The 26165-nt window shown below is 37.4% G+C and overlaps 1 long non-coding RNA gene across 1 annotated transcript in view; it reads left to right on the forward strand.

Moving 5' to 3' along the window:
• The first annotated feature begins 715 nt into the window (after positions 1 to 715).
• The window catches only part of LOC106889159, a 38317-nt gene continuing 12867 nt past the window's right edge, over positions 716 to 26165 (forward strand). The window contains exons 1-2 of the long non-coding RNA XR_001412264.1: positions 716 to 801; positions 15750 to 15808. This is a non-coding gene — a long non-coding RNA (uncharacterized LOC106889159). The remainder of the gene's footprint in view (positions 802 to 15749; positions 15809 to 26165) is intronic.

The following is a 26165-nucleotide window of genomic DNA, read 5'->3' on the forward strand; positions in this document are numbered from 1 at the left end:
AACCACCTTCTGAAGTTGCTAGTGTCTCTCTAGCTTAGGCAGACTGAGCATTTGTCTAAGCTCTCCTGTGACGACCCTTAAGCTAGGTGGGATGAACCTGTATTAAAGTATTAATTAACTTGTCACAGAAAAGCATGCCTTTAAAAAGAGTGGGATGCTCAATGAAGGAAAAGGTGCTTACTGTAAATTATTTATAAAAATCATGACCCGTTATTTCCCTCACAAACATGTACAAATATTGTTTCTCATAGTTTGTTTGGTTTTGTGTTGTTTGAGTTTTTTAATAGACTGAATATTATGGTCTTATCACTGTAAAATTCTTAATAATGTTGTACAGTCCATATATTTGTCTTGCTATTTGTTCATTTCACTTACAGGTATTTATGGAACCATTTATATAACAAACTGCTAGGAAATGATTGTTTTCATTATCATTCATCAGTATTCTGTGTGGATCCCACTGAAGCGCGGTGGTTTGGACAATACACCACAGTTTATCAATGAATGAGCTGAGTTCTTAAATGAGTAACTGATTTCTTTACCTTTGCAATGTACAGGTTGTTCTTCACAACTGACAATCCTCATCAGTAGGCTGCACGTTTTACTTAATACTGGGAAAACACAGCATGCATATGTTGATGCAAGTTCCTTTTACAGCTTGATAATATGCTTTGATTTATCACTCTCGTAAGCTGTCGTGTTCTTTTTTCTCCCTTAGGGATACGATGATGGATATGGGGGTGAATATGATGATCCAAGCTATGAGGCATATGATAACAGCTATGCCACCCAAACACAAAGGTAAGAGTTTGTACTTTAATGTTGCAAAGAACACTTTTGTCTCTTAGCCTTTCAAGTAGATTTCCTGCTTAATTTTCCACATTAAATTCTACAAAATCTCACAGTACTTTAAAAAGCTGACAAAAAGTAGTAATGGTATTCAAAGTTTATAGGCAGAATTCTTTAGATGAAGCAAAAATGCAAGTATCTATCCTTTTAAAATTGGTGCAAACTAAGTGTATTTTTTTAAAATAAGCAAGTGGTTACATCATTTTCCTATCTGATGTCATTTGTGCTTTTTTTTTTTTTTGCTTTACTGGTGTGAAGTTGTCAAGGACATCTCATATTTATGGCTTTTACAATGTTTTGGGCAAAACCAGTAGGAAATAAAAAAAATAATGATGGTAAATACCTGCCACTGTTGGCATCTATCATCAAGGTGAACTACAGAAGGGAAATGCATGCCTGAAGTAAAGCTGAAACTATCTGTTTTCAGCCAGTTATTTTCTCAGCAGCTCTCAGAATTGGTAAAAGCAACCAAGTTTGGAAATTTATTTTATGTCCTGACTGCGTGCAATAATAGGGAAAATGACTTTCACATCTTTTATGATTTGTGTCACGGAGGCAAGGCAACAAAAATGATCCCTTTTTATGTACTCATACACCACACACACTCATATATTAATTTGACAGTTGGTCCATGTTTATCAAATATGGAATGACATCCTTTTCATAGATAAGTTGAAGAATAAAAGGGTTTGGCTTCAGCCAATTATTCAGAAAATGTTCTTATGGGTTGCTAAGAGTACATACGAGATTGTGGAAAAGCAAATGAAATTTTAACAAGAAAAGACAGATTTTAACTGAGTATGATTCTCACTGGGCAAGAAAGCAATGTATATGTATAGATTTCTGCACTGTAAAGACTAGAGGACCTTAAATTTGCTTTTTGTTTAATCATCTTTGATGTTGAATGCTTTGCTGGTTAAAATACCTGTCAGAATTGCTTTCAGCTCCAGAACTGTTGTAGTGAGTGGCAGCTGAGCTGATAAAAAAAATACTTTGTAAGTATTTTTATAACAAGTGAAGAATATTTCAAAGGATTTATCACACCTAAATGTGAACCCCATCAAGTATACTTTAACTGCACTTTTAAATAATTATATATTACTGGCTTCACCCATCATGTCGTTGTGTAGGTAGATATTCTTGTTGTCAAATGTACTCGAACTTTTTTGAAAAGAATTCATCCCATCTTTTGCTATAATAGTGAATTGTCACAGTAGACATTGCCTCTAGTGTAAAAATAATAATTATTTGGAAACTCTCTGCTGTGACATTGCTTTATAGCATCTGAATTAACCGCTAATTTCTTTGCAAGTTGATGTCTCAGGCAACTAAATGACAAATATATCAAGTTTATGAGGAGTGTATTATAATCAAGCTAGAACTGGCGGTGATAATTTGACTCAAGAAACAAAACTTATAGAGAGTCACATAATTTTGTCAATTACACAGCTATTAAATTTAGTCATCGGATGTGTTTTTTCATAAATGTGAGCTACCTCCACGATACCTAATCCATTTAAAATCTGCAACTAAAACGTTTTGTTTTTATAATATATGGCAAGACATGCAGTCATGCTTATCCATGTTGAGTGGCACTGAATGACAGAAGTAGTCTATTGATTTCAAAGAGAGCACTTTTGGAACAACACACTACTTATTTCAAAGATTTAAAGAACAAATGGACCATTAAATATGCAATTTGGATTCCTGTACCTTATTGGCCATTTAGCTTCACAGAAATGCCTCCCTACTGAGCCAAAATAATACAATACAAGAAAAAGGTATGACCAAATATTTGGCTAGGTGTATATACGAAAAAGTTCTCTCCCAATCTCAGATCTTGTTATTACTATACTCCAATCATAATGAGCAAGACATATCATGCACACACCTAACAAAGAAGAAAAGTTGTACTGCTTCAGAGTACTTATTCCTCTCATCCAGTGTGTGATCTACGGGGAAAAAAATCAACAAAATCTAGTAGACAGTACCTGTGCTCAGAGAGAAAAATGTTACTACCCTCTTCAGGGACTGACTGAAATTCTAAAGCATGAGATGAGAAAAAATTTTAATCAGTGGCTTAAGGCAGAACTCCAAGATTCCTGTTCATGTTGAGTTCAGCATGATTTAGAGCAGCACACATATTAAGTTGTACCTTGTTCTCCTGTAGGCTTCCACCACCACCCCTGTTACCTATATCTTTGTCTTCCAGACCTTATATCTACTTCCCATTTGCTCACCAGAGGCTTTCTGACCAGATGTAGTTCCTTCTGGGGACCCTTAATTCCGCCTTCCCCAAGTGGTCTGATTTAAACTTTTTATAAATTAGTGTCTGCCAACAGCAGAGAAAATGAGGATGCTGTCAACATGCACCACGGTGCTACAGCATGGGATTATGGTTTAGTAGAAGGAGCACCAAAAATACCCATTCTCAGGAACATCCAGCTGCAAATGGAGATAAACCCTGTCCTTCTGTGCACAGTTAACTTAAGATTTGTAGTAAAGGTCAGGGACAGTGTTGCAGGCCCAGCAATATGTTTTGTATAGGTCCTTCTCTAAAGAACTCTACCACTACCACGCTTCCCGACAAAGATCTTTGTCCTTCATCAGAGCAGTCTGATTTTCAGGCTGAAAATAGGGGTTTAGGGTCACTTGAGGAAGAGACCATGACAGAGTCTCGAGATCAGACTTGAATAAAACCCACAATTAGTCTGCGTGGCAGAGAGGATCTGGAAGACCTGCTTCTCTGGTTATTCAGAAGTTGGTAGGGAATCAGACTGTACCACATGCAAAGCGTGGCCAAACTCCTCAGCCAAGACCAACAGAATAATTTTGTGGATCAGTTGCTGGTGAATCAGCTGAGAACCTTGACCACGGGCAGAGCTGTCTTCAGCTCTGCTACCGCCTCTGTAGTCATCTCCACTGACCTTTGTGTCTGTGCCAGCACCGACAGTTTCATTTCAAAGGTATCATGTCTCAGCCAAAAGAAATACTAAGGAAAGCTGTGGCTGACTGGCCAGTCACCAAAACCAGGAAGGGTATGTTCTATTTAACCCATAACCTATCCAGCCATATGCAGTGTAAACAGTGGTCTGACAGGGAAAAGCAAAGGAAATCAGTTGAAGCTTAAAATTTGGCTTTTATATAATTTTCCTGTTGCACAATGCCTGGCATGAACACTCATACATCAATCAGCTCTGTTTTTTTGTGAACAGGTAGTTGGTATATTGGCAATGGCTTCCAGGGCTGTTGGCTGGCTTGGTCTTCTGTCTTTTTTTCTGTCTGGCTTTTGTTAAAAACACAGTTCAGCTGCAAAATTAGTTGCCGAGTGGGTGCTTACTAAAGAAAGAAGAGTCTGTGACTCCCATCCTAGGCTGGAAATAGACTTGCAAATATCAGAAAACCTGTGACATACTGACAAGAGGAATAAATAATTCAGTGACAAAAGATAGATGAAAATAGTGCAAAACATTACTGTTACAGATGTCTTCCCACAGTGGCACAGGCCTTCTCATGACATAGCTTCACCTATACTGTGGCTGCAAGAGGACTCAGGTAAAGGGCATTGTTTTGGGACAATGACTTCTGGTCAGTCTGTCAAATGCACACTGCAAAGCCCTCCTGCATCTGCTAAGCAAACAACTTCGGTTCTGATTCACAAACGCATCCTAAAGGTCATCTGAACTTCCTCTCTAAGAAGCTAATGGTGATGTAGAATCTAAATCTTAACATAAAGAAAGATGTCATTAATACGTCCAAATAAGTTCTAAGTTTTTACATGATCTGGAGACTTATGCACATTGAGTTAGATAACTGCCAAAATGAAATTATCTTAGAGGACTGAAGAAGAGAGAAAGGGAAGGTGCAGTATGAGAGAATTTCAAGCTGACTGGCATAGCTTTCATATAACTGAATTATATTTAATTCAAAAGATATTATTATCTGTGGTTCATACCTATAGCTGTGCTCTCATGTGCAAAGTCCCCCTGGGCTTCTGTTTCTCAGTGCTAGTAACAAAAATATAATGAGAAAAGCAAGTTTCAGGACATACATGCTGCCCATGTCCTCTTAGCTGCTGTGGCAGATAGTTGCTGTGGTCATATCAGCGTAGTTGTATCTGAGTAACCATGTGTTCATAGCAATATCTATCAATTCAACCTTTAATAGGCTCTACAATTCCGATTCACATTCTTATAATGACTCGGACCCACTGAAACTTTCAAGAGCACATTCAATCACTGAGACTGAATATATGACTTTGTTTTCCTGATTATTTTTGTTTCTGTTGTTAAGCTTCTGCTATCTACTGTATAGCTTGTGTTTACAGCTCCTTTTTCTGTGTGGGCTGCTAGTCCAGGGGATTTAGGGATCACTTATTTCTGATCTGGTATGCAGGAATATAGCATGGACCACGGTTCACTTATGTGACTTAGGGTACAATTGCTTCAGTGCAGAGACATGCTGCACAATGATTTAGGAAGTAAAGCAAAGAATATTTTATCCAGCTGAATCTGTAGGTTTTATTCACATCAGCAGTGTATATTTGCCTGAGCTCCAGTCCATCCTGGTTACCCTTGCTTGACCTCCAGATATCAAGTCTTTATATCTACATCTGTTTCCAAAGGTGACTTTTTCACAAATAGGTGAGTAAAATAACACTTTCAGACTAGTACACTTGTCTTTACGAAGCAGTACAAAGTTCTGCTGGGCATACATATTCTTTGATGGACCCTACCCAATAGACTATTTTTCTCTTCAAGCTCTTTTTGGATTCAACAAAAAATTATGGCCTTATGTTTCAGTAACAGAAATTTAGTATTAACATTAGGACTAGAGTGTTCAGTAGTCTCCATCACCATAGCTTTTCAAACCACATTAGACAAATTTCAGTAAAGAATCATCTAAATAAATTCATGTGTTTATAGGTAGATGAAATAATCTCGGTGACATCCTAAGGTCCTTTCTAGCTCTATTTTCTGTTACATATTCCCTTTTTTGTTCATGCATTTTTTCAGGTGTACTTCAAGATAACAACACCTCAGATAATTTAATTGGACTGAGGAAGTTGTTTTGTTACAAATAAAAAGAAAGTAGCCCCATTTTCCAACCCCATTTTGATTTGTGGGCACTTTATGACTGATAGAAATAATTTTAGGAACAGTTAAAGAAAATTTGACATTTCAAGCACTAAAAAAGTGTGTTTTTAATTGAGTAGGGTACTAACATTTGTATGTTTTCCGTGTTGCGTTAAATTACAGTAAATAATTCTAGTCCATTCCTTCAGGATGATCTCATAAGAAAGATATCAGATCTTAATTTTTTATAGGTAACATTTTCATCTAGATACTCAAATATACACAAACTGAAGACTATAATATATCTCATAATATAATATATGCTATATCTCATAATATAGTACAGTGCAGCACTGGATGAACTTCCTGGTTTAGACTTCTTAATTTTGCTGAAAAGGGGCAAAATTCACTGGGGGGAAAAAAATCTTAGATACAAAACTATCAAGAGACTCAAGAGTTCTATTAGTTTTATTTGCCACTACAAAAGAAATTAATATGATGGCCAACTCATGTAAAGCACAAACTTTCTTATATGCTCCTTTTAGTTTCAAGTATTGACATAGACTTTGCACAACAGTGCCAGGATACATGCAACAATAGTTAGTGGGAATTACAACACAAACCTGTTTTGTCAGTCTTATAACTGACATCTGTAATCATGAGAAGATTAAATAAGTCTGCCACGATTCTGCAAGACTGAGTTGCTAAAAACTTTCTGCTGTGGATCTAAGGGACAGATAGAAGAGCATTCAGACTGCTCCTAGCTTTTAGTGGTATGATAGCTGTCTTGGAGTCAACCATTGTAGAGGCCGCCTTTGTCCTTGTAAGTGATGTAACAGCATTAATTCATTAACATCACTGTAAAGTCTAGAAATCCACGTAGCTGACCAGCACATTACTGTGCTAGAGTTCTACAGCTGAAAAGCTTATGCGTTCTTCAAAGATCTTTGAGTCAAAATTCCTGAAAATCTTCTACCTGCATGACAGAATTTATTCTTATTTTCCATTTTGTGCAGAATCTTTTTCGATAAATTTTTGAAATATTTGAAAACTTCTCAAAAATCTAATTAGAACTGTTGCTTCAGAGAAACATTGCCAGTAACAAGTGGGTGTTATACAGCAGGTAAGTTCTGACCCCTGGATTCAGTCTTCCAATGACAGCTATCAGACTTATAGTAAGATCCGATCTCTTGCCAGTGTCCCTAGTGTCTTTGTACCTACCACTTGTAGTATGTTCACTGAGGTGTCCAAACACCTACCTTCCCTCTGATTGAACCCCCACTATACTGCTGTGAAAGGATTGCCAAGCAAACGATGGCAGAAATACTCAGCGTAAAACTAAGGTCTTTGGCTGTTTAATTGAATACCAAAGAACTAGGGAGCAAATATTTCTGAACAGTATTAAGAGTTGCTGTTGAGAAACTCACAATTGTATTTACATGCTCTCCTTCCTAATGTCTTGCTGAAGGGCTTTAGTAAACGGCATTTTTCAAATTCATATGTTCTGATGCATTCAGAAAGAAAACACGGAGAGACATCAATGATCTTCCTCGAATCTAGAATAAGTCTAGGAAATGCTTAAAGCAATAATCAGATTCCTTTCTTTAATCAACCAGTCCCACTGATTTTGACTACTTGCTTGGGAAAACGTTCCTGCAGACTAGTTGTGGAGAAAACTATTCACAATTAAATGAAACAATTTTGTCTTTGGTTTAAAATAGTTGGCTAGACAGGCCTGTGAATAACCATTAATTTATTAGGAGATTATCACAGGGTTAAATCTTTTGGTGAGATGATCAGAGGTTTACTCACTTCTCTTGCACTATTAAAATATTACTATATAGTAAAGTATAAAGACACATAAATATAAACCAAGATGCTATAGGTAGAGTGGTTACACTGGTTCTTTGTAAAATGGGATATTCAGTATTATTTTCTCTGCTGTGCACTTTCTCACCTTTTAAGCAGTATGCATTGTATTTATGCTTTGTCATATTTCATTTTGGCTGTGTGCTTATATCCACCTGTTCATAAATAAAGATTTTCCTGTATTTTATTTCCAACCTGTTGAAATCAATCAAGGCAGGAAGCCTAGAATATGACATTTTATGTATCTTCACAGCAATCAACTTGCGGCATTCATCATCAGAAACTGTTTTCAAATGCCACTTCTCATTTATTTGATTCAATGAGCAAAATGGAATCAAATTTCTTTACTCTGGAACAGAGAAAAGTTTTTCCTCTAAAACTGGGAAGGATTTCTAAAATTCTGCATCATTCCTTTTGCAAATAATATGTCTGCAGACATTTTGTATTGTATTCTGAAATAACCAATCGTAATTCTGTGTCTGTGAGAAGAGTACAGCAGAATGCAGAATATTTGAATAGAAATCCCCATGTGTCTGGGGTTGTGGCAAATAAATGGCAGATTGGTTTCTATTTCAGATATGGCAAAAAGTTCAGAACCCAAAGTCATCTTGCAGTTATGATGGCTCTCCACTCCTATGCTTGTATAACTGTCGCGGGTATAGTAATTAACTTCACTTGTAAGAGAGAAAGTAGTGAAATATTTATTAATATTAGACAGTGATTCCACAAAGTTAGTAGTGAATGTGATAGTGTTTTACAAGGTTTGATGGCAAGGTGCACTCTATGATTTACTCCACAAAGTTTGTAGTGAATGTGGCAATGTTTTATGAGATTTGATGGCAAGGTGCACTCTATGATTTACTGCACAGAGGACAGGGTGAGACAAGCTGTCAGGGAGACCCTCCCATTGAGTCACAAGGTTCAGAAAGGACCCCCTTGCTTTCTAATCTCCTTCTCAGAGAGGAGTCTAGAGGCAGCTGGATCCAGTGCTAGTCCCAGACTTGGTCAATTGTTTATGTCTTAAGGATTATATATGAGCAATCAATCCTTTATATGATTTAGCTGAGATTTCAGAGTTTAGCATGCTATATCTTAAGGATTATATATGCGCAATCAATCCTTTATATGACTTAGCTGAGATTTCAGAGTTTAGCATGCTATTAGTCCTTACTCGAGAATCTCTTGCTCAGAGGAATGTCTCAGCCTCGAAGGGTAACCTTAAGCCTGTGTCCCTGCTCCACAGGAGATCCTGGCGTGCAGCTCAAAGGGCTCTTGGGCTGTCCACTATTTATAGAGTAAGATAATTGACTTATAGTCATATTCACATGGGAACAAAATACCTATGTCCCCACTCCAGACAGCATTTGGCTGTGTTGCCAGCCATCCCCCAAAGTCCAGGTGCAACTCATCACAGCTCCCACTGATGGTTATGGCTTGAGCAGGAGCCAGTGGGGACGAAAAGGGGAGAGCACACCTCCATGATAACTCTACTGGCTTCATTATTGGTTTTATTTCATTAATTCATATTTGCTGTAGTATGAAATCAAACGTAGCAAAATGCTGGAGACAGATGAGAGCTAGTTTAACTGCAGGCATGTTGTAAGCTACTAAATAAATCCAGGGGGTATTGTAACGGAGACATTCTTCTCTGTTAAAAATATTGGATACAATCAAACAAGCTTTCAGGAGAAGGGAGACTTTATCCACTAAAATGTTCATCATATTATTCCATTAGTTCTAAAGATTTATTCAGTAAAGGACTATATTTGTGATTTAAGGCTGTCTCCTGCAAGTTCCTTTTTCACAAGAATTCTCATCTTTCCTGTAGACGTAATGCTCTGTTAAGTAGAGATGTTCCAGTAACTTCAGATTCCTAGGAGGATTATTTCTTTATTCAAATATTTCCACTATGGCATGCTATAAAGTATTATTTTATAAAAATTAGATATATATTGCAGGTCACGTGAATGCAAACGTTGCTCACCTGCCTTCCGAGCATACTGCTTTGTGTCAGTAGCTTTTCTTTCATGGCCAACTGTGTGTTAAGTCCTGCTTGCTCCTTCCCTCGCGTAGGAGGGAGAAGTGTTACAAATAGTCTTACATAAATTGACTGCAGCAGCGTCAGACAGGATCCTGTTAGCTCAGGGGCTGAGCATTTGATGGTATCAATTATCGATGCTGATAGTCGTAAACCCCAAGGATTACACAACAGAAATGAGACTGAGAAAGAGGAAGATAACGGGTGATAGGAGGCCAAGATCTCAAAGGATCCATTTGAGGAAGTGAAAAAGAATGAGGTGTGTCTAAAATATTGAATCCCACCTCTAGACATCCTTGTGAATTATCCTGGGTGTTGGCTTGACTCAAGAATCTGTTGTCTGAACCTAACCCAGACTGGGATATATCTATAAAGAGTGCTAAAATTTCATTTATCCATATCTATGTAAGTCTAAATATATATATATACACACACATACATATATATGTACACACATGTATGTATATATGTCTAAATGTCTAAATATCTATATGCATATCTATGTGTCAAGCACAGATGCTAATTGCAAGCTGGCAAAGGCCAGGAATCCCTCTTCAAAGAGTGCCTGTCCTAAAACACAATATTGTTTCACTCACACATTGTTGAGTGTCACAACACAAAGTGGGAAGTCTCTCGAGTTATTTTTACTTCTTCAAAGGCCAGCGTGAAACTTTTTCATCTGTTTGATCATGAATCTGAACTGTGGAACTTCACTGGCATCAGCTGAATCTCTAGTTTGGACCAATTCAAGCATTTCACAAAAGAAGCCTGGTTATTTTCTAATGGTGGAGTTAGAACTCCGAGATTGATCAAAAGCCTCTTTTCTAAATTCACTAGCTCTTTCCCAGACATTTCCTAGTAAAAGATTCATATAATATTCTAGAATATACTCTCCCAGTTAAAAAGTACAACCATTAAGAGAGAAAAAATAAGATATAATAATGTCTTCACAGGAAAGAAAGGCATTCAGTTTCTTAGGATCTTTTAGGACAGATTACACACTTTGCCTATATGGAACCACATGTTGGCAGTGTTTAAAGCAGATTAACCCTTTCTTGTACCTTTCAGCTTTGGCTGTTAGTGTGCCTAACCACATTTTGTTCTCCACAATTTGAAAATAAAAACTCAGATGCATCTCGCAGCAAGTAAAAGCAAAGAACAGAAAGACAAAAACAGGAAGAACGACAAAAAAAAAAAAAAAAAAAAAAAAAGAGGAAAAAAAAGTTTTGTGGCTTCTATCTTAACTCTTCTGTTTGTGGTTCTTTGCTTAAACCACCTTAGAGCACCATTTTCCCCAGCCTTTTGGATAACAAGCTGTGTGGTTTCCCATGGATGTTGACACAATCAGACTACAGTTTGGTTTTCCTTAGCTAATGTCAGTTTGCAAAAGTCCCAGTTAACCCAGTTTTAACCCAGAGGTTAAAAGCCTCTGTTGGCTTTAAGGGTTGCTGTTTAGATACAGAGCCTCTGTATGTGGGCCCTTCTTATATCATAGGAGCACCAGATAATTCGGGTTGGAAGGCACCTCAGGGGGCCCTTATCTCTCCAATAAGGAATATCTTTTGTGTTCCTCTTTTTTTGGAACTAATCTGGCTTTATCTGCATGAAAAGAAGACATCACAATTTATGGAAACTTTAATCCCAAATCTTTAAAAGTAACAAGTTCAAAAGCACTAACCTAAACCAACGGTTGTATTAAAAACAAGCATAAATATGTTATGATGATGAAGATTAACAATATATGCACTATTAATTCTCTTGTCCACAAAATAGGAATGAGGACAGAATCATACATCTTTGTTGCAAAAGTGTCATCTAGATAGACAAAAATTAGATCAGAAGTTCTCAGATTGGAAGCCATTTGAGATATAAAAATAATTAAACTTTAGATACAGAGCCTCTGTATGTGGGCCCTTCTTATATCATAGGAGCACCAGATAATTCGGGTTGGAAGGCACCTCAGGGGGCCCTTATCTCTCCAATAAGGAATATCTTTTGTGTTCCTCTTTTTTTGGAACTAATCTGGCTTTATCTGCATGAAAAGAAGACATCACAATTTATGGAAACTTTAATCCCAAATCTTTAAAAGTAACAAGTTCAAAAGCACTAACCTAAACCAACGGTTGTATTAAAAACAAGCATAAATATGTTATGATTATGAAGATTAACAATATATGCACTATTAATTCTCTTGTCCACAGAATAGGAATGAGGACAGAATCATATATCTTTGTTGCAAAAGTGTCATCTTGATAGACAAAAATTACATCAGAAGTTCTCAGATTGGAAGCCATTTGAGATATAAAAATAATTAAACTACTTGTAAGATTCATAGTGCCATGTGCACCAATTCTTCCACAGCTGGTACATGTAGAAGGTTACTAAAGTCACACGCACATCAAGACCTCTGTGTTGCAGAAGTCTGGTGTTAAAGTACAGTGCAATGCTTTGAAAATTTAGGAGTAAAAGCTGAAAAGCTGTTAATGACCTAATCTGATCTGCTTTATAAAATGTATTGCATCGTGCTTTCAGGTGGGTGCATGTACTTAACTAAATTACACTTCATGTTGCTTGAAAGTAATGAATGCTAATGACAGATAATGGTGTCTTGTTTCCAATTAGCACTGCCAAGGGAGCCTGAGGTTTCTAGAGCTCATGATCACCGAATTTTCCAGGAACAGTCTGAGAACTTTAAAATTATATAAACAAGTTTTATTTATGCTGAATGCATTGGCTGATTGTTTCCTTCCACAGTTGGGCACAATGCAAAAGAACTGCATCTCTCTGTAGTTCAATAATCTAAAAAAAAGACCTTATGTATGTAAAGTCATGTTTTATCACACATTTTTTGCAAACATCACTCATTGTTCACGTTAATAAAAAACATAGGAAAATGTTTACAAATAAATGTATGTTATAGATTACAATGAATATTCAGAAAGGTTTAAAATAGAGCAGGCTAATGGATAAGCAGTCAGGCTCACAAAATGGGAGTTTAAATCAGGTATTTCACATAAAGAAATAAATTTCCTTCACTTGGGCATTGTTCGAAACGCTATCTAATATGAATTAGCAGGGAATTTGAAATACCATTTTGGCTCAAATCTGTGAAAAATGTATGTTATTCAGGGAGACAGAGTTGGCGAACTTAGATAATAATCATGTATTGTGCCATGAATTATGCATTTTCAGAAATGTGCTAAGTATTGTGCTCACAGACATCAAATATGCAGTATATAGCAAATCACTTGTTCCTACAGTTGCAATACAGCTTGTTTCTTAACGGTTTGTGTATTAATTTTGTATTCTGTTTAGAATGTATTTCGGTTCCGAATGTTCACCGTGCAGCAGTTTTATCTCACGTCCTTATTCTCTGTATGGTTGTGTGGTTTTTGTCTAATAAAAATGTACAACAGCAATAATGTAGCGATGAATTTTTAGGTGCTGTTGGGAATCTGGCATTTGGCTGGATCTTATGTTGAGGGTAGTAGCTCAAAGCCCTACTCGGTGACCACTGACAGCCAGGCTGCTGTTGGTAACTTATTGCCCCGTGGACTGGGTCCCAAATGCACTCCTTTTAAAGCTGACCTTTGGATGCAATCACTTTGTTTTTGAAAATATATCAGGGAGGACCGTGAATATTTTATCCACTGACAGAAGATGAGAATAGTGAGGGTTCTTCTCCTGTAGTTCCACGCACTAGTCCCAACACCCCTCTGCCCAGAGAAGCCGGCAGTATGCCAAAGTGCTGTGGTTTAAATTGGATTACACGAGATTTTCTAGTACTGCTGTCTGCCAGATCTGAGTGGTATGTCATCTCTCTGTTCTGTATGTTTCGAGTTATTTTTTAGGTCCAAATCATGAGCTCTGTAGATATGACTAGATACGGGATTTAACCCTGGCGCTGCCAGTTCTGTAGTTCACTTTACATAATCCTGTAATTTTACGTAACTGGCTACTAGAATCATTGCAAAATAGGACAGAATGCTTAGTATGGCCAATAAATAAAATTTGTATTCTTGCGGTTGGTTTCCTGCACCAATTCAATAGGAGGGTGTATATGTTTAGGTAATTAATTTTCAAGCAACTGGGTGACTCCCATTATCCTGGAAGGTAATGCTGTGCAGGGATTATGTCCTATAGAGTTCAGATGGCATTGGGAAAGACATTTAAACATATTAACTTCATTTTCATTCATGTCACTCGTATGTCCATTTTCTGAAACTGCTTTAGCTAATGAATTGCATCTGTCTGAGATGCAGACATCAGTGTACTATCAGCTCACATGAATGACTTCTGGCTAAATTACTAAATTAATGCACAACAATTATAGCTGCATTTTCAGTTACAAAAAAAACCCCCACAGATATTTGTAGCTGAAAACTGACTATGCGAGCTGTGCCTAGCCAGTCAGGGGATGACGTGTCCCAAATCAAAACAAGTTGACTGTCACTTATCAGATACATGCAATCAGTGCTTTCAAGTGAGATACAGCACATGAATTATTCTCAGAAATTATTCCAAAAATAGTTATGAATAGCTATTAAGTTTGAGAAATTAAAAATCTGATTACAGGCAGCTTGTGAACAAAGAAGTCAAAATTAGTTTAAGAAATAATTGTTACTGATTGCTTGTTTATCTCTATGGCATTTGTGAAATATTTTTACGTACACTCCACTGTCAACTAGGCTTTTCTTTCAAGTATAAACTAATATTTTTTAAATTATAATCTAACATGGCAAATTGCCTGAGCAATAATGTTATAAATAGTGCAATATCAAGCTGATTGCCTGCTTCTGTTCATTTTGCAAGAGTCCATCTCATACAGTGTCCAAGGAAAAAGAAGGAAAAGTGACAATAATAAAAAATTAACAACAAGAAAAGACTAACATCTGTTTGGTTCACTGCAAATGGAAGAAATACAGTGTAGCAGAATTCATGGAGTTTGTAAGTTTTTTGGGTGGAGACTGATTCTCGTTTTGCCTACCTGGTACCTGATAACACCGGTTGTCTTGTCTTGAACTTAGTACCAGGTACCAAATACACAGTGCAAACTGTAAATAACAGTAACAGTTAAGGAAAAGTGTGAGAAATTTCATTTAATTATGTCTTAGAGGTCAGATTTTCTGCTTGTCCACTTCAGGTAATAGCTGGGCATTGCTGATTATCAGGGCGCAACTATCACTGAAATCTTTGGATAATATGTTAATATGACCATACATCATTTTTGTTAATTAACAGTAAGCAGTGAAAAAGTCAGTTTGAGACTCTGAGTCTGATTTTCCACTCCTTGAGCCTCGCTTCTTACAATACACACTTCATTGATTACTGTATAAAACTTTCCATGGGCATAAGGAGAAGGCTGTGGAGAATCAGGTTTGTCTCTACAAGCAGTGAAAACATATTTTCTTCTTCAGGAGCAGAGCTGAAAACCTGTCAGTGTTTTTGGTAAAGATAAATTGTTTACAGGTTCTACGCAATACAATGCAGCCAGATTTGGGGAAAACAAACTACACTGAGTTTGATACCGCATAAATGTTTGGCATTACAGATAAATGAGATTAACACTTCTTTTGGCAGTTTAACAATAGTGAATAACAAAGTGGATGGTCTTCCTTCGGACCTTGTTTTTTGCAAATAGAATTTCTGTCAGTGTTTGTCACATCTTCTAGGTTTACATATTTAGAACCAATTTTCTTTTATGCTCAGTAGATAAGAAATGTGGTGTGCTGTATAATAGCTGTTATTGTCACTGATACATTTTCTTTCACATTTTCTAAATTCTCACTACCCCTGAAAACAACTGGACTATGCTGTCATGTAAAAGTGTCAAAATATGTTCCATTTTCTATGCTTTGTTTTTGTTTTGAGTTGGTTACCTATGATAATAGTGACGTGGCTATCTAAATCTGTTACAGTGTGCCTGAATATTATGACTACGGTCACGGAACAAGCGAAGAGGCTTATGACAGCTACGGTAAGGTCTATTCTATTTTCGGCAAAAGTGTGAAATCAAAAGGAAAAATCTGTCACTGACAGCTCAGAAATTACTTCCATATACTTTTCTTTCTTTCACTGCTTTAATAAAGACCGAACAAAATGGGTTTCTGTAACTTTAGGGTGAGGTTTGACTTATTGAAGTAGGACCAGAAAATTGGACAGATCAATTTTGATCGAAATTCCAAAGCCAATTAATCAGTGTCACAGATCAGCTTTAAGAGCGACCCCAAAGTTTCTGATTAGTGCCTGAATATATTTCACGGTGTTAAGTTTCGATCCGCTTGATGTGCCAACAATACTGGGCATCTGCTACTGTCATATGCATCACTTCAACCAGCAAGTTTTGTAATATTTGAAAAAGAGTCTGTATTTGAAATATAGACTTAATGAAAGTGGAAAGAGAGGGTGCTGTACCACCATGGGAACCGCCACTACACCAAGAGGAGAAGGAATATCTCATGCCACACCAGGCATGCGAGTAGAGGGAGCCCTGTACTCTTTGCACCTCTCCCCACCGAGTCCATGTCTGAGCTGGAATAGCTCCACTTCACAGGAACATGGGGCATGAGGGGAAAAGAAATTGTTGCTCCAAAGCGTACAGCCCATTTTCTAGGTCTCTTGTTTGATATTAGTGATGTGCTTCAAATAACTAATTAGAATCTATTCCGTCTTTTCCTATCGGGCTTTTTTTTTCAGTATATTTTATCATCAGATGGCTCAGTGAATCTGACTCTGATATTTTCACTAAAATAATAGAGCAATGTTGGCTATCATCAGCTTACAGACTGACCCTAGTATATTTAGTGGAGTTGTCATGCTTGATTTACCACTACTAAAGTATCATAAGTTTACATGGTGACTTCCAAAGCCTTGTAAAAATGTGAGCTGCTGGAAATGGCGCTGCAAGTAAAAGTTCCAGGAAGGGGTTATATATGGATTGCTGCTTGAAAGCAATAATTTTATTCATGCAGCTGTGAAGCAAATGTCACTGTAATGCAAAGTTGGTTTCCTTTGTGTTTGTACAGAAATCACGAGACATTACTGAGACATTGTCAAAATGATTGCATTGCATAATCAGGAATAACTTAATTTTTTGTATAATCAGTGCTCACAATACTTTTGGATAATACAAAGTGCAGTCAAGCAGATTTTCAGTGCTAAACAAGTAATAATAATAATAATAACTTATCCATATGAATGTGTGTGGTTCAGTTACCCTTTGTGTTGTTTCCTTTTTGTACGTACTTTTTTTAATACCTGCAATGAAAGATCTCTCAGATCCCCTCTCTGTCTCTCCTTCCAAATGCATTGCTAAGGTTTTGGGCAATGCAGCAAAGCAGAGAAGTCCGAGCTCAGCAGCAGGGGTTACCACTGCTTCACTTCTAACTAGACTTCCCCATGCTGAATTTGGGCAAGACATTTAAAGCAACGTCACTCTTCCTCCAATCCCTCATTTGTAAAACTAGAAGAATTGTACTTGTTTTCCCAGCAGAGCTTTTGAATGGACTAGTTAACTAAGGCTTACAAAGTATTCAAAGACTAGAACCTGAGCAAGTTTGCTGATGACACAAGACTAGGAGGACAGGCTGACACACCAGAAGGCTGTGCCACCATCCAGTGAGACCTGGACAGGCTGGAGAGTTGGGCAGAGAGGAACCTGATGAAATTCAACAAGGGCAAGTGTAAGGTGCTGCACCTGGGGAGGAGTAACCCCCTGCACCAGAACCTGGTCATGCAGTTAGTTAGATACTCAAACTCTATTGTGATTTGATATGCTTGCCAACCAGTCTCTCAGAAATAGAAATGCTTCTATTACTGACTTCTATTTATTTTATTATATTTTATTTTCTATTACTTTACTTTTATTCCAGTAATACCTTCTGGGCACCTGGAAATACTTTACTAAGGAATTATGAGATTCCTACAAAATTTTAATAGGGTCAGGATTATGCAGCTACTGCTAGAGAGTTTTGAAGATCGCTGTTCTGGGCTAAAGAACATAAATGTGGGGTATATGCCTGAAAATCTTCTTTTGGGTGTAGCCCTTATAGGCTTCCTCATGTGAGTGATAAAGAAATATCTTTAGCAGGCACTTTAAAACCAAAAGGGCAGTCACTGAAAGTACTGTGCAATTTTCAGAAATGTAAAGCATTCTCACCTCTAATCACACTCAATAAACATTTTATGGTATTTATGTCACTGAAGGTCTTGATATCTACAAGAATCTGATGATAGCTACATGAATTTAAATCTAGGGGTCTAAACTAGAGTGACAGTGTCATTTTCACTTGATCACGATGCTTATTTTTTAAAACAAAAAGCATGAAACTGTTCCTTTTATATCAATGGATATACATAACTTTATATCCATTGCTGTCATTATATTTTAATAATTTTGTGGTTTCCCTTCTAGCACTATTTTCACTAGATAGATGAAAACATAAATGTAATAATTTATCTTATAAATCAATTAGGATAAAATGTACAACTAAAAATTTGGTAACTAGGAACCTTTTCTGCCCATATGTAACATCGTGCCCAAGTCCAAAAAGCGCCTTCACTGGACAAGACCACTGTAAAGTAACTCATTATATTTTAATAATATTGTGGTTTCCCTTCTAGCACTGTTGTCATCTGAGGAGGTATTTTCACTAGATAGATGAAAACATGAATGTAATAATTTGTCTTATAAATTGATTAGGATAAAAAGTACAACTAAAAATTTGGTAACTAAGAACCTTTTCTGCCCATATGTAACATCTTGCCCAAGTCCAAAAAGTGCCTTCACTGGACAAGACCACTGTAAAGTAAAAGGCTTTTATAAACTATTCACATTCTCATTTTTATCTCCTTTTCCCTGTTTTTTAGAGGAATCAGCAGTCTCAATGCAAGTGTTGTGCTGTGTTAGGTCACTTGAGACTTGCCACCAAGGCACGTGCAATACCTTATAAGCTATATTAATTATATCTGACCAGCCTCACAGTTGTTTCATTTGAATCCTTTTCCTCCCTTGCACTGATGGGAGCACACAAGGTTTTATTTATCCCATACAGTGTCTGTCTTAGTTCTTCCTCAGGTTGAGGACTTGGCTCCAGCAGACCAGCTCTGCCAGTTCCTGCTGCAGGAGGCTGAAGAGGCTCCTGCCTTTGCTTCCTAAGGCTGATACTGCCATAGTGAGGATGGAGAAAAGCAAGACTCTGCCTGTTGTCAGATGCTGTAGTTCACGGACTGGTGCAGATTTTGCCCTGTGTATTACCTGAAAATGATGACGATTGATGTTTTTATGCCAGGTCATGAACTGTAGCATCTGAGAGGCCGGTACATATGGACTTCTGTTGCTACTACCAAAAAAGCAGAAATCATAGGTAGAGGGTAGAAGGAGAGGCTTAAAGTCTATAACCTCATAAACCACCACAATTAAATCAGAATAACACCACCTGCCAAAGGCCTTAGGCAAGAGTTAGGGAGGTTAATCTGTACCTTGTCTCCTACACAAAGAGGGAAGACATGAGTGAACTCCACTCTTAATCTTGTTGCTATACAGCAAAAGCTTCAAAGGCTGTTTACTGCATGTGTTGACGTTGCAACCTGGAGACACCATTATTTAAGTGTGCTCTATCTTCACCAAAAATTTTAAATTGTGCACATTTTCTCTAATTACCACATTTTGGGGTGCATATTCTACTCCAGTTTAGCATTAAGTGCTCACTTGTAAACAACGTGTATTTGGGTTTAGGATAATTCCATCTTTAATTAAAATTTGGCAAATGTAACTGTTTAGTGTAATGCCTTTTATTATAAGACACCCTTTAAGTTGTAAAATGCTGCCACAATGATTTAACTATTGCACAAAAAATGCCTTGCCAATCACTCAATATGAGTTTTTGCAGTTGTGATGGCAATTACTTTACTAAGTAATGCTCTACACAGACAGCACTTTATAAAGAAATTTTTTATAGGGTTTTATAGGAATAACAACTAAAAATGTACAGGAATGTTCCACTACTTTTTTATTATCTTGTTTATTTTTTAATTTTGTGTTTGGCCTGAATAATGTATTACCAAGGTTGGTTTGTTGTTATGGATTTTTTTTACAGTAACAACGATAGTTTCAGCTGAACAAGTAAAAATAAAAATAAATATATAGTGATGAAATCTGGGGAGGAAAGAGTGTACCGAGTGTTCAAACTTCAGGAATTCTGATAAATAGGTTGATTGTAGAGATGTTGCCTTAGGAGACATAAATTCTCATACTTCATCACGAGACAGTCTGGGGAAGAGGAGACTGAGGGGAGACCTTATCGCTCTGTACAAGTACCTGAAAGGAGGCTGTAGAGAGACGGGGGTCGGTCTCTTCTCCCAAGTTACAGATGATAGGACAAGGGGTAATGGCTTCAAGTTGCGCCAGGGGAAGTTCAGGTTGGATATTAGGAAACATTTCTTTACTGAAAGGGTTATCCAGCATTGGAATGGGCTGCCCAGGGAGGTGGTGGAGTCACCATCCCTGGAGGTATTTAAGAAACGTGTAGACATGGTTCTTCAGGGCATGCTCTAGTGCCCAAGATTACTGGTTTGTGGTGGGGTGCTGTGTGGGTGGGTGATGGTTTTTTTGGTTTGGAGGTTGTTGTTGTGTGTTTAGGTGGTGGGAGCTGGTGTGTGGGGGTTTGTTTTTTTTGTTTTTGTTTTTTGTTTTTGTTTTTGTTTTTTTGTGGTTGGACTCGATGATCTCTGAGGTCCCTTCCAACCACTACAATTCTGTGATTCTGTGATTCTGAGACGTAAGCACGCTCATTCCACGGAGAAACTCAAGTAACTACTATCCTGATGGGAAATAAACCCTGTGTTGATTAATCTACAGCAGTGATAAAAACAGATGAAGCCATGCTGCAATGTACACAGAAAAATATTGGAAAATTTTGAAAAAGCACTTCTTAGCCATTGCTCTGCAGGTAAAGATAATAGGTTTGTTCAGCTGTCAAGTCCAAGTTCCTTCCTTATTTTTAACAATAGCTTTGGTATTGTAGGTCGTTGGTTCTAATATTCGTTATGCTGAGGGTGCTAAGGGTTTCTTGCCTTGTTTTTTTCCTAGCCAACCCCCATTTAAGTTTTCAAATGTAGGAAATTAAGTGCTTAAATAAGGTAGTGACTGATATGCAGATGTAAGAGACATAGGTCTGATTCTCCTCACTGCAGTGTTTGACTTCACATAGCTTGTGATTATAGGCAAGATCTTTACTAATTAATAAAACCTTACTAATGTGCACTGATTGTACATTTATATCATCCAAGCATATACATTTGGTATCTGATAGGAAATATCTGTTTTTTTCCTAGCCAACCCCCATTTAAGTTTTCAAATGTAGGAAATTAAGTGCTTAAATAAGGTAGTGACTGATATGCAGATGTAAGAGACATAGGTCTGATTCTCCTCACTGCAGTGTTTGACTTCACATAGCTTGTGATTATAGGCAAGATCTTTACTAATTAATAAAACCTTACTAATGTGCACTGATTGTACCTTTATTATCATCCGACCATATACATTTGGTATCTGATAGGAAATATCACTGGTGACATACCAAAGAAAACTTTCTTTGGTTTCTAGGTCTTGGTGCATCTTCGCATTGATTAGGCATCTCAGAGGCAACAGGACACAGATTGCTCCAGTGTGGTGGAGTTTTTCTGTTGTGCCTCTTCTTCCAGAGAAGAGCAACAAAGCTGGTGAGGGGTCTGGAGCACAAGTCTTATGAGGAGCGGCTGAGGGACCTGGGGTTGCTGCCTCTTCTTCCAGAGAAGATGGTGAGGGGACTGGAGCACAAGTCTTATGAGGAGCGGCTGAGGGAACTGGGGTTATTCAGCCTGGAGAAGAAGAGGCTGAGGGGAGACCTTATTGCTCTCTGCAACTACCTGAAAGGAGGGTGTAGAGAGATGGAGGTCGGTCTCTTCTCTCAAGTCACAGGTGACAGGACTAGAGGAAATGGCCTCAAGTCACCCCAGGGGAGGTTCAGGCTGGATATTAGGAAAAAATTTTTCACTGAAAGGGTTCTCAGCCATTGGAATGGGCTGCCCAGGGAGGTGGTTGAGGCACCATCCCTGGAGGTGTTCAAAAGACGGGTTGATGTAGTGCTGGGAGGTATGGTTTAGTGATGATGCTCCTTGTTTGTTGTGTGGGTGTCTATTTTTGTCAGTCCAACCTAGAAGATTCTGTGATTCTGTGACAGAGCACCTGGCAGGCAGGTTAGGCCTGCCTCTTCCTCACTAGCATAGACACAGAAGTGCTCTTTTGAAGCAGATTTCCCAACTTTCTCCATTTATGGCTCTTTTCACATCACTGAGTGGGCTCGAAGTACATGACTTTTAGTTTGAAACTAAACCAGAAGGTGCACTTGCAACTCTTAGTGAGAATTCAGTTCAGAGGCTCAAACTAGGGCTGGTGTGAAATGGAAAAGATCTCTAGAACCATATAATGTGAACGTCAGGTCCTCAGCATCAGCTGTTTCGCTCTGCAGATCATTCCTATTTCTATGCACTGTGTACTAGTATCGATATAGCACCCGAGTCCTGATGTTTCCTCATCTGTCCAGGCTAATGACTTTGCTACACGTGCCATGATTCTGTCCCAAAAGATGCCGGACTGTGGTATGTGCCTGCGTGACCACCTTTATTTTGGGGGAGTTGAGGCATCTGGTCTCTCCCTGAGCATGAAGCAGGTGTACACCCAGCCCTGGAACTCAGAAGTGGTCTCGAGTCTTCCCGTACAGCACTCTATTTTTCTTCCAACAGAAACAGGAGTCATTGAAGACTTCTACTGCATATGGACAGAAGATATAACAAATAAATTGTCCTCTAATCTTCTGTTTCAGTCATTCCTGTACTTATTATCAGAGATCCAGTTCCGACTCTGCGAGACAGAATGAACTGTCAAAAGCATTTCCTCAATTTTCTGCAAAATTCTGGGTATCAGAGATCCAGTTCCGACTCTGCGGGACAGAATGAACTGTCGAAAGCATTTCCTCAATTTTCTGCAAAATTCTATCAATTCTTTTACTGGTGGAATCACCTTAGCTGTCTCCCAAATACTATTCATTCCCTGAGAAAAGATTTATGATTTTCATAAGAGCATGATTTTGAAAGTCTGCAGAAAAGGGAGCACATTTTGAATGCAGCTATGATGGCTACTGTGGGGATGGTACTAAAGTTATTGCTGTTTTGTGAAATCAGTGTTTAAATTAGGCTATAATTCTATAGAAAGTTCCATATTTAAACCTGTCACATTCTTTTAACTGACTGTATATCCTAAAACATTTGTACTTCAGTTATTATGCTACAACACTGAAAAAAAATCCACATGCAGCGTAGGAACAGAGTGCTTTTAATTTATAGCGACTTGTTGTGCTTCCTCTATTACTCCTGAATTGTAAATCTGTTTCTGTGACAGAATAAGTAAATCATACAAAGCTTTCCTATGTAATATATCAAATGGTAATTTCAATGCCTTTCAATACAGGAACAGTAACATTTGGAGAATCTCAGAAAAAAGTCCTGTAATACTGATGTGCATGGAGTGCTGACCATCCATATAATCCCAGGCCCAGTACGTCACTGCACATTTCGTGTTTTATTACCAGAAAGTAACAGAAAATTATTTTTTTGCTGAAAATGAGACAAAAATAAAGCTCTCTCCACACTGTCACATCCATACTGACCTCACAGCAACACTGGTAGTGTTGCAGTTTCCCGTACTAGTTACCTAGGAACCCTGATACTGCTCCTCTTCTGTCCGAGACAGAAGGTTGCTGCAAAAGTGGATGAAGCCTTCTAAGAAATCATTTTCTCCAGTAGTCGTTACCGCTCCTCTTGCTGGCATTGCTCAACCCACGAGTGCTCAAGTACTTCTCATCTGCTCCAGTCAACTGGAGGATTTCTGTGATTCTCCACCACCGGTTTAAGCCGAAGTAGAAGTAGCTTTGAAATACCTAATTTGTTCTCCCTCCTGAAGAGAAGGTACTGTCAAGCACAGGGACAGTAGCTTTTTAAAACAGTTACAGCTAAGTCCAGAAAATGGACTACAGTACCATGAGGTTTACCTAGCATTTCTAGTTTTTAAGCCATATATATTGCATATGCAGTAGGTTTAGTAAAATAAGCAGTATTTAGCACGGTATAAGCAAGCATAATGGTCTTGAGCCTATGTTTCAAAAATACTTTTTGTATTCCGACAAAATTCCACATTTCAAATAAGAAAAGTACCTTTCGGGGTTTGAAAGATAGCCACTTCAGCTATTCTCACAAAATTATAAAATGCATAGTACCAAGTCAGAAAATCCTGTCTATGTGGCAGGCTTTGCAGATAAGCAAAAAGAGAGCAGGAGAGTGAAAAAATAAGCGGATGGTCCCTGAAAAAAAAAAAAAAAAAAAAAAAAAAAAAAAAAAAAAAAAAAAGAAAAAAAAAAAAAAAAAAAAAAAAAAAGAAAGAAAAAAAGAAAAAGGAAAAAAAGAAAAAGATAAAGAGAAAGAGAGAAAGAGAAAGAGAAAGAGAAAAAGAAAAAGAAAAAGAAAAAGAAAAAGAAAAAGAAAAAGAAAAAGAAAAAGAAAAAAGCAAACCTGTTCTTGAATTTTTGTTTAAAACAATATATGCTTGTCCAATTGTGACACAAGAACAGTGCACCTGTCTTTTCTGTGTGAATTTATGGGGTTAAATACTGGCTTTGTCAAGGTTAGCTGAACTTTAGTCCTTAGCTTGTGTAGGGCAAAGTTTCCACCCATTGCTTAGTACTTTGTCTCCACCCATCTTTTCACAGAGGGAGAACTTTGGAGGCTTTCTAGAAAGGCAACACAAATTGATTTATCCAAAGAAAATTGTTCTAATTTTCAGTGTTCTCATTTTAATGTTAAACGTCTGGTTTCTATTGGGTGTTCTGCTCAGCACAGCTATAGCACTTCTCTCTCACTGTTCAGGCAATTAATTACATCTCAGAACACCCCAGGGAAGCAGGTATTCCTGTCTCATTCTACCAGTGAGGAAGCCATACCACAAAATATTAAATCATTATCCAAGGTCACTGAGCAAACAAGGAGTCGAGCTAGTAATCACAATTCCTGAATGCCACTTACTCTCCATCTCTAGTGCAGTGCACTCTCTCCAAATGTATGCAGCATAATGACATTGCAAAGAAAGTAGAGATTCTTTTTCCTCATAGGAAAGAAAACTATTTTATTCTGAATTTAAGCAGCTTCTATGTTTCTAATAGGGCTGAAAACTAAATGGCAAATCAAATTAAACCATTATCTTAATTGCTGTTACATACATCTTGACTATCTAAGCAGAATAGCTCTTTTTATCTCTTCCTGGCCACCTGTCCAGTATAATTGACCAGAGATGAACGAAGTTGTGCCCAAAAATTGTGGGCAATATTCAAATGTTAAATAAGTTGCCAGGAAGAAGAAGTGATCAGGTCTTTTTTATTACGGGGATTAAGTAATGAATATAAATGTAAAATTATTAGGAAATAACATATTCACATGCAAATCACATGCTGTTAATGTGTATTTTTTAATTTTAATGCATCTGTTAATACGATCTGCCTATTAATTACTTGTATTGTTGCCCTCTTTGCATTTATGAAAGAGTTTTATTTAATGCTGGAAAATTCCATGACAAGGTTGCAGAATGCTGACTGAAGAGTTGGAAAAAAGTGCTTTTCTTGTACTAGAATATATTTAAGCATGTGATGACAGCCACTGCTTGGGGTAGAATTTTAGGGTAGATGAACAACTGTGAATTTTTCTGTGCTTTCAATACTACATAGGTAAAATAGTAAGACAGAAACAACTTCATATTTATTTCTAAGTGATACCATTTAGTGATCTCATATTCAAAGTAATTGCACAAGTTAATAGTACTGTGACCTTTTTTTCGTTCTAGCTCTCCAGTAAGAAAAAGATCTAACATAAATTCTGTATTTAAACAGTAGAGCAGAGCTACTGAGTCTACTAGCAATTGATCAAACAATAATCTTTAAAGATAGTTTCTGCTAATATATCAATAATGTCTGTAATCAAAACTGAAAGTGCTTATATAATAGCAAACAGAGCAACTAAGAGTCAATATGAATTGTAAAAAGCAATGGTAAAATACGAATATGTAATTTCAGTCAATTATAAACAAAGGGTGCCGATTGCCTGTGAAAACAGCAATTAATTTATGTATCCTAAAGGTGAGCTTCAAATATCAAGTCACAGGGAGCCTACAGCAAATGGGGAGAAGTATCCAGTGAAATTAAAAGAGCGATTCCCATGACTTTACATTTCTTATCAAAGTACCCACCAAAAAT

The sequence above is a fragment of the Calidris pugnax genome, unplaced genomic scaffold (assembly GCF_001431845.1).
Source record: "Calidris pugnax isolate Ruff unplaced genomic scaffold, ASM143184v1 scaffold105, whole genome shotgun sequence".
Taxonomy (NCBI): domain Eukaryota; kingdom Metazoa; phylum Chordata; class Aves; order Charadriiformes; family Scolopacidae; genus Calidris; species Calidris pugnax.